This window comes from Myodes glareolus, chromosome 25 (genome assembly GCF_982192425.1).
Source record: "Myodes glareolus chromosome 25, mMyoGla1.1, whole genome shotgun sequence".
In the NCBI taxonomy this organism is placed as follows: domain Eukaryota; kingdom Metazoa; phylum Chordata; class Mammalia; order Rodentia; family Cricetidae; genus Myodes; species Myodes glareolus.
In genome coordinates this window covers 3,755,384-3,763,508 of record NC_142050.1, presented here as the reverse complement: position 1 = coordinate 3,763,508, position 8,125 = coordinate 3,755,384, and the positions used below count along the sequence as shown (strand labels likewise).

Genomic DNA, 8,125 nt, shown 5'->3' with positions numbered 1-8,125 from the left:
GCTCCTTGCAGCACCAATCTACTTCAAGAGGAAGATAGGCATCGACGAGGCTCCTTATGGAGTTGGTTAGCTATTTGGGCAAGAAACTGCTCTTGCCTGGACTGTTGTATAAACTGAACACAGAGAATCCGCAGAGAGAGCACTGCTGAACTTGCCTAAAGGTGAGATGATCTTTCAGGGTTCCTGATTCATGAAAGAGTCTGTGAGACATTCTGCAGGACACAGCAGATAGTGACTGAACTGCCTTTGAAATTTCCTGCTTCATGGAAATGTCTCTGGATACTATGGTCCTGTAGGCTGAAGATGGATGCCCCAACGGTACAGAGGAAATTTGGGTGACTGTCCAGGCAGCAAGATGTCTCTGTCATTTCTAGAGTTTTGGAAGTTGCTTACTTCTTGTTTACTTAGGTAATATTATATCCTTCTGAAGTCTTTGATGGAGTTGAAGAATGGTTAGTTATAGTTATAGTTTTCCATTATTATGATAAAGATAAAATAGATATAAATATTGTAGCTGTAATTCTTACTTGATAATTGTTTTGTTATATGTAATTTTACTATGTTAAAGTGAAAGCCTTTCTTTTTTGTTTAAATAGAAAAAGGGGAAATGATGTAGGTGGGCCTTCTGTTATGTGTTATTTTCATTGGTTAATAAAGAGACTGCCTTGGCCCTCTGATAGGACAGAAAATTAGGTAGGCGGAGTAAACAGAACAGAATACTGGGAAGAGGGCAATGAGGCAGACGCCATGGAGCCAGCCACTAGGTCAGACATGCTGAATCTTTTCCGGTAAGCCACCACCTCGTGGTGCTACACAGATTATTAGAAATGGGTTAATAAAGATGTGAGAGTTAGTCAGTAACTAACTCTCTAGAGATAATGGGCCAGGCAGTGTTTAAACGAATACAATTTGTGTGTTGTTATTTCCCGGGCTAAGCTAGCCGTGCGGGAGCCGGGTGGGATGAAAAGTAGGCCTGCCTGAAGCTCCTCACTACATTCTCCTTTCTTTTAACCCCACCCATCTCCAAGATTCTATTTAACAGGTTCACTCCTCCTGCCAGACAGATGCCTAGGCCAATCCACAAGGAGCTCTCCACATACACCAGCTTCGTGGACATCAACCAGGTGAGGACTGGCAGGTTAATTTTACCCATATGCCTACTCATAAAAATCTTCGTTATCTCTTAACACTTGTGGACACTTTTATGGGATGGATAGAAGCGTTTCTGGTCTCCAGAGAAACAGCAGATGTGGTAGTTCAGATACTCCTAGACCACATCATTCCTCGGTTTGGTGTCCCACAACCCATCCAGACGGACAATGGGCGAGCCTTCACTTCCAGGCCATGGAGCTCATGTCAGAGACTCTCAACAGCTCCTGGAAATTCCACACTCCCTACCATCCACAACCCTCGGGAAAGGTCAAGAGGGCCAATGGACTCATCAAGCAGCAGCTATAGAAGCTCTCCATTGAACTCAGTTTATCTTGACCCTCCCTTCTCCCCATTGCCCTGACTCATCTCAGGGCCACCCCAAGTTCCCCTCCGGGCCTGAGCCCTTTTGTGTTGCTTTATGGCAGGCCCTTTCTCCTTAACCATCACTTCCCAGTTCAAACTCCTCCACTGGCAGAGTACCTACCCTACCTCTCCCTCTTAATGTCCCTCCTCCATCCACACACTGACAGTTGTCTTCCTGCCACCAGACCAGTGGACCCTAATGCCCCTAAACCTGCCCCGATCTCCCCAGGGGTCAGAGTACTCCTCAAATAGTTAACTCCTAGGTCTCTCGAGCCTCAATGGACAGGACCTCACACGGTAATCCTCACCAGTCCTCCAGTTGCCAAGCTCTGGCACCATCTCTCCAGGCTCAAGTGGGCACCTATTCAAGACACTTGGTCTGTCCAGCAGACAGGACCTTCCACTCTCTAATTTTCCAGGATGCCACAATGAAGGGCCTACCTGCTCCTCATTCTGGCACACTCATCTTCAGCAATAACATTTTTATTCCTAGACACCTGCCTTCTCACCTCCCCCAAGGAACAGATGTCTGCCTTCTTTGGGATGACAGTTCATGGGATGCCTTTCCAGCCACACCTCCCGCTGAACGTGGACACCTGGCTCTCCCCTTCCCCATGCAGCCCTATGCCCGCAGGAAGCAGTCAGATTTGAGTCTACGCCCTTTTTCCCCAAAGAGAGCCTAAATGTTTGTCATAATTACCATTCCAATTTTCTGTCACCCCTATATCCAAAGAGACTGGAACATCAAGTTGGGAGCATAGGCCCCAGCCCCTCGCATCTATCCCAGCCCCCAGGCCTGGTCTGGACTCCAAATCCCAGCAGGCCACGTCCTGACCCCTCCCTGGGGGTGGGATCAGGACCCCTCCCCAGGGTATTTAAGTGATCCCCCCAAAAGAGGAACATGTGGTCTCCCTTTCTTCCTCCCAGGGGTTGTGTTTTTGAGGCTTCCCAGTTCCCCCTCGGGGCCACCTGAGAGCGCAGATCTCCCATTAAACCTGGATATTTCTTAATTTGGCTTTTTTTGATTTGGCTTCATTGGGAATTTTGTGTCGGCAGGGAGCTAATATTAAGAAATATTCCTAACACCATTTATTAATTATTGATCTCAGTGTCTGTGCTACTGGTGTTATATATTTAAGAAGTGGTCTCCTGTGCCATTGCATTCAAGGCTACTTCCCACTTTCCCTTCTATTAAATTCAATGTGTTAAGATTTATATTGAGGTCTTTGATTCATTTGGACTTGAGTTTTGTGCATGATGATAGATATGGATCCATTTGTGTTTTTCTACATGTTGACATCCAAGTTATGCCAGCACCATTGGTTGAAAATGCTTCCTTTTTTCCATTGTATAATTTTAGCTTCTTTGTCAAAAATCAGGTGTTCATAGGTGTGTGGATTCATATCAGGGTCTTCGATTTGATTGGTCCACCTATCTGCTTTTGTGCCAATGTCAAGCTGTTTTTATTACTATAGTTCTATAGCAGAGCCTGAAATCAGGGATAGCGATCCCTCTAGAAGTTCCTTTATTTTACAGGATTGTTTTGGCTATCCTGGTTTTTTTCCCCCCATATGAAGTTCAGTATTATTCTTTCAAGGTCTGTGAAGAAACACAGAATATATTTACTCATAAGTGAATATTAGACATAAATCAAAGGATAACTAGCCTATAGTCCACAACCCCAGAGAAGACAGGAAACAAGGAGGCATACATGGAAACTAAGAAAGGCATACATGGATTCCCCTTGGAAGGGGAAGCATACACGTTCTGCTTAGTAAATTGGCAGCATGGAGGGAGGATGGACAGTGGTGGAGGAATGGGGAGGGGAAATGGGGAGTGGAGAGGAGAACATGAGGGAGCAGGAAAGTTGAGTTGGGTGAAGGACCAATAAGGAGAGCAAGGAAAGAGGGAGCCATTATGGGGTTAGCAAGAAACCAGGCATTAGGGAAATTCCCAGGAATCCACAGGAATGACCCCAGCTAAGAAACTAAGCAATAGTGGAGAGGGTATTGTAACTGCCCTCCCCTTGTAATTAGATTGATGACTACCTTAATTGTCACCATAGAACCTTCATCCAGTAACTGATGGAAGATGCAGAAATCCACAGCTAAGCGATGCTTTTCTTCAGTGTCTTAATGCCTCCACTGCAGAGGTCTTTCACTTCCTTGGGTAGGTTTATTATTAGGCGTTTTCCATTCTTGTGAATGGAAATTTTTCTCAGTTTCTTGGTTGGAGTTTGTTAATGGTGTACAGAAAAAGTTCTGGCGTTTATGTAATGATTTTGTGTTATGCTACTTCATTGAAAGTATTTATAAGGTATATGAGTTTTCTAGTAGAGTTTTAAAGGTCCTTTGAGGTTCTTAAAGTAAAATGACAAAACATTGTGTCACCTGTGAATAGGGATACTTTGATATGTTCATTTCCTATTTGTTTTATTTTTCTCTTGTCTTATATCGCTAAGACTTAGATTTCCACTGTGTGTTTTGGGGGACTGCTCTTCAGTTTTTCTCTGTTTAGAATAATGTGAGCTATAGCTTTGTCTCACATAGCCTTTCACATAGTTGAGGTGTTGCCTTTGATTCTAGCTTTTTCAAGGCTTTTATCACATAAAGAAATTTTGAACTTTCAAAGACTTTTTTTGTGTTGATTGTGATGATTATGTGATTTCTGTCTTATAGGTACGAATTAGTATATTTGAACTAATCGAACACTCCTGGAATTGAATCAGCTTAGTCATGGTATACATTCTTTTAAAGTGTTTTATGAACTTGTTTCCAAGAATTTTACTGGAAAATTTTATATCTATATTTTTTGGGGAAAATTGATCCATTTTATTTTGGTTTTGTTTTTTTTTCCCCTTTTTTAAAAAATCATTATCTGGCTTTGTGTAATGAGTGTGGTAATGTGTTTTCCCTTCTGATTTTTTGTTTTGTTTTGTTTATTTGTTCGTTTTTGTTTTTCAAAACAGGTTTCTCTGTAGCTTTGGAGCCTGTCCTGGAACTCGCTCTGAAGACCAGGCTGGCCTCGAACTCACAGAGATCTGCCTGCTTCTGCCTCCCGAGGCTGGGATTAAAGGTGTGCACCACCACCACCTGCTGTGGGAGTTCCTTTCGCTCCTTCAGCCAATCGCCGCTGAGTTACCAGCCCATTGGGGCATGGTCTCTCTCTCTTTAAAAAAAGCAGTGGCTGTCCTCCACTCCCTCTTTGGCTTCCGGCTCTGCTTCCGGCTCCTGGACTCCTTTCCTGTTCGCACGGAGGGGCTGTTGTCTGGGACGGTAATCTGTAAATTTTTTCCCCTTTGAATAAATAACCATTCTATTAATCATAATTCCAAACTGGTGTGGGATTGTCTGTGACTTACGCCTTCATCTGGCGCCCAACGTTTGGTTGTAGAACCTCCCCCTTCCCCCCCACTCAACTGCTTGCTACCAGCTTGGCTAGTCACGAGACCTCTCTCAGTTGCGGCCTGTGCCCTGTGTGTGGAGCCAGCAGTTCAATTAAACTCCACGCCTCCCAAGCTCCACAGGCTCGGGACAATCTCTGCCTGCCTGGTTTGCTCTTTTCTGAGTTGTTTTTAAATTTCCCTTGGAAGTGCGGTGCTTTAGTGGCGTGAATCAGAACGACTCGGTCACGTGGAGGCATACGCGGTTTCCGGGTTGCTCTTTTCTATCCCTGGATTCTGGGTTTCTAGTTCCGTGTATGGAATTGATTTAATTACATTTTCTTTGTTGAGTAACTTATATTTCCTAGTTTTTAACAAATACTAAGGCGGACACTGAAACAGGACCTGTTTAAGTCACCTTTGCAGTGGTTCTAGTCGCAACTTGGCAACAGCGCCACCAACTAGACAAGAGGTAATATGGCAGTTTTTGTTTCCAACGCCAATTTTACTGTTTTCTTTATTAATACAATGGATTATGTCATGCAAGGTTTATATGACTATGGGAATATATTAATTTACTTGTTACTAGGTTTCAGTTTTCTTTTCAATATTTTTTTTTTTGAGCGGGACATAACAGTTTTATTACGCTTTCGCCTGAACCTAGGACAGCCATATCTCCTACTTCATCATCTTTTAGGTATTTTAAGAACTCAGACTCTTCCCCGCCCACTGCCCCATCCATGTGAAACCCCTTAGGTCAAGAGACATCTGTCTGACCCAAGATGGGGTTGTAGACTCAACATGTGCACAAGCAGGAAGTCTGCCAAGGAAGACACACATTTTTATTGGTCCCTTGGTCCCCAGGGGTAGTCTCCTTCCCAGCCTTAGTGCCTCAGAACTCTGGTGTCATTGGTCTCAGACACCACTTTGCCATCCACGACCTTGCGGGTGGTTGTCTTCTGGACGGTTTGCATGGAGTTACTGGAGTCCAGGGCATCGCTGAGACTGAAGTCTTCGCCGTCTTCCAGCAAGCGGCGGTAGGTGGAAATCTCAGACTCAAGCTTGACCTTGATGTTCAGCAGGGCTTCGTATTCCTGGGTCTGGCGCTGCCCCTCTGCCCGGGTTTGTGCCAGCTCTGACTCCAGGTGCAGAAGGACCCCATTGAGCTGCTCCATCTGCATGTTGTATCGGGCCTCCACGTCCCTAAGGCTGTTCTCCAAGCTGATTTTCTGATTTCTCATGGCCTCTAGATCAATCTCCAAGGCCTGGAAGGTGCGTCTCAGGTCTGTGAGTGTGGTCTCAGCATCTCTGATTTCCGCAGACTGGGTAGTGACCACTGTGGTGCTCTCCTCAATCTGCTGGGACCAGTACTTGTCTAGTTCTTCACGGTTCTTCTGAGCCAGCAACTCATACTGGGCCCGGATATCAGCCATGATCTTGCTGAGGTCCTGAGATTTGGGGGCATCCACTTCCACGGTTAATCCAGAACTGGCAATCTGGGCTTCCAGCCCTTTGACTTCCTCCTCATGGTTCTTCTTCATGAACAGCAGTTCCTCCTTGAGGGCTTCGATTTCTGTCTCCAGCTGCAGCCTCGTGATGTTGGTGTCATCCACTACCTTTCAGAGTCCATGGAAGTCACTCTCCACAGACTGGCGCATGGTCAGCTCTGTCTCATACTTGACTCTGAAGTCATCAGCAGCAAGACGAGCATTGTCGATCTGCAGGATGATGCGGGCATTGTCCACAGAATTCGCAAAGATCTGAGCCCTCAGGTCCTCGATGATCTTGAAATAGTGGCCCCAGTCCCTGATGCCCTGGGACCCCTTCTTCTCCAGATGTTCCCGGATTTTGCTCTCCAGTCTCCTGTTTTCGGTCTCCAGGCTCTTCACCCTGTCCAGGTAGCTGGCCAGGCGGTCGTTCAGGTCTTGCATGGTCTCCTTCTCGGACTGGATGCCACCCATTCCAACCAGACCTGCAGACCCCACGGAGCCACCCCAGATGCTTGAGGAGTGGGACACGGAGATCCGGGAACCGGAGCCCCCAGCACCTGCATAGACGCTGGCCGCGCTGCTGGCAGGCCGGACCCGCTGGCTGGGCGTCCGCACAGATCCCAGGGACCGGTAGTTGGTGGAAAATGTGGTGGAGCGGGTGGTGAAGCTCATGTTGTCTGGAGAGGAGAGAGAAGCGAGAGCTCTTTTCAATACTTTATCATTAAGAAAGATACGATTTTTACGGACTAATGTGGAACAACTAGTTGAGAGGATTAAAATTATTGAAAATCAGGGGTTATCTGAACAAGGGGATACTATGATAGACAAAACTGACTCCATGTCCAAGGGTACTAGGAAGTTACCTGAAAGGGTACAGGCTGTTGAATTTGACGTTCAGATGTTACCACAAAGTTTTGATAAGGTAATAGATGGAATGTACCTCCAGAATGGGAACCAAAAACCTGATACCTTAGTGAAATTCCTAGAAACACAGGTAGGTCAGGAGATTCAGGATTTAAGGGATACAATGATAAAAAAATTAAAAATGATTGAAGAAATTATTGGAGCTGGTGGACAGAGTAAGAAGGCACAAGGACAGGATACAATGCCACCACCAGCTGTTAGAACTGGCTTACCCAGGGTTCTAACAACATACCCTGTAATTTATTCTGACAAAGGGTCAACTTCTAAAGGTTCAAAGGGAGTTAAAGAAGCTAGATGGACACCAATAGCAATGAATGATTTAAAAGAAATTAAGCAAGCTGTGGTTAATTATGGCTTGCACTCTGCATTTGTTAAGGAAATGATAAGGACTTGGGCTTCTAATGTCAGAGCTACCCCCCATGATTTCTCTCAGCTAATGTCTGCAGTTTTAGATGATGGACCTTCCTTGATGTTTGGAATTTATTTCAGAGAAGAATCCAAACATATGGAACAACAAGGAAGAGCAAAAGGTGTGGAGGTTTCCCAAGATCAAATTCTTGGTGTAGGAGCATATGCTGATCCACAGGTCCAAGCTCTTTATGACAAAGAAGTGCTGTCCTTATGTCACAAAGCAGCCTTGAATGCTTTGAATAGAATACAAGATCCAGCAAAAAGGGTCGAATCATATACCAGGGTTAGGCAGGGACAGAGGGAACCCTTTACTGACTTTGTGCAAAGATTAATTAAGGCTCTGGACATAGGGGTAACAGACCCAGAAGCTAGATGAATACTTCTTGAATCTCTAGCTTTTGAA

The 8,125-nt window shown here is 45.2% G+C and overlaps 1 pseudogene; it reads right to left on the bottom strand.

The window, feature by feature from the left end:
- Window positions 1-5,716: 5,716 nt before the first annotated feature.
- LOC148117804 (keratin, type I cytoskeletal 18 pseudogene) lies at window positions 5,717-7,082 on the bottom strand (annotated as a pseudogene).
- Window positions 7,083-8,125: the final 1,043 nt, after the last annotated feature.